General features: G+C 39.2%; 1 pseudogene; it reads left to right on the top strand.

Annotated features, from left to right (window-relative positions):
- The first annotated feature begins 242 nt into the window (after positions 1–242).
- Positions 243–1,662, top strand: part of LOC102817214 — a 7,301-nt pseudogene continuing 5,881 nt past the window's right edge.

Genomic DNA, 1,662 nt, shown 5'->3' on the forward strand with positions numbered 1-1,662 from the left:
CAGTGACTAAATCATTGCAAATACCTTTTTTAAACAACATAAAAAGCAATTATAAACATGGACCTCACCAGATGGAATACACAGAAATCAAATTGACTACATCTATGGAAAGAGATGGAGATGCTCAATATTATCAGCCAAAACAAGGCTGGGAGCAGATTGGGGACCAAACCTTCAATTGTTCATATGAAAGTTCAGGCTAAAGCTGAAGAAAATTCAAGCAAGGCCACAAGAGCCAAAATATGACCCTGAACATACCGCAACAGAATCTAGAGACCATCTCAAGAACAGAGTTGAACTCCCCATCCCACCCCGCAGAACTGTTGGGACTCAGTTCTGCAGGATGGTATTTGTTAGTTCTCAAGAACAAGGCCTACTTCAAAAGATATAAAGTGAAATTTAAAAGATGAGAAGATAAAACTTATTACTATGCTCAACAGTGATCTGTAATCCAGGATAAAAATAAGTGCAACACACCCAAATCCAGGATGATTGTGTAATCAACAGAGATATCATTTGTCAGATTACTTATGCCCATACAGAAGTAGATTAGGATTGTCTGCGCAGTTGGTGCTCATGAACTCCCTACGTATGGTGTGAACGTGGGCCTGACAAATCAGGCTGCACATATTGTACTGGCCTGCTGCTAACACACAGACTTCTCAATAGGTTTGGGATGGATAAGATCTCTGAAGGCCAAAAGGAGGTAATGAGATGAACACATGTGGACAGCATTCCGTGTGGTCAACCTGGTGCCTTCACCTGCTGCTATTTGGCTGCAGGCCTTGCCAGAACTATGACTGGAAATAAAGTTTCGGGGGACTCTGAAGGGAGCTGTAGGTGGAGGCTTGTTTATCCCTCACTGTACCAAGCAATTCTCTGGCTATGATTCAGAAAGAAATTCAATGCAGAAGTACATCAGAAACACGTCATGGGTCAGAACATTGCAGTGCAGATTATATGCGTTACCTAGAGGAAGAAGGTGAAGATACTTACAAGAAATAATTCTCTCATACATAAAGAACAATGTAACTCCAGACATGATGAGGAGATAGATAAGAAAGCACATACTGCTATCCTACAGAATCCTTTTTATGAGAAGAAGCCTAAGAAAAATGTTAAAATGAAGACGTGGAATTGTCCCAAAATGTCTCTTGCCCAGAAGAAAGATCGGGTAGCTCAGAAGAAGGCAACCTCTCTCAGAATTCAGGAAGCAGGGTGCTGAGAGCTAAACCAAACCACAATTTTCTATGAGATTGTTCCCAAGAAAGACAATAAATTTACTGACCAAGCAGTTAAAACCAGTAGAGTTAAGGGCTGACATCAAGAACATCTTACAAGAAGAAAGTAAAAGGTAATTTAAAAGACAGGAAAGATTTTTAAAAATGATCAAAATAGATGTAAGAAGAGACTCTGAAATGTGCTCTTGAGTATAGAGAAGCTAAAGCAAATAGAAGAAATGATGAAGTAGAAAGAGCTAAATAGAAATGTTCAAAGAGTACCTCAAGAAGACAGAATGAAATGTGCAAAGACCTGGAAAAAGAAAACCAAAAGGGATGAACATGCTCAGCATTCCTAAGCAGAAAGAACTGAAGAAAAAATTCAAGACTCGGGTTGCAATATTGAAGAATTCTATGGTCAAACTACTGAATGACATATAAA

Source organism: Chrysochloris asiatica, unplaced genomic scaffold (genome assembly GCF_000296735.1).
Source record: "Chrysochloris asiatica unplaced genomic scaffold, ChrAsi1.0 scaffold00025, whole genome shotgun sequence".
Lineage (NCBI taxonomy): Eukaryota > Metazoa > Chordata > Mammalia > Afrosoricida > Chrysochloridae > Chrysochloris > Chrysochloris asiatica.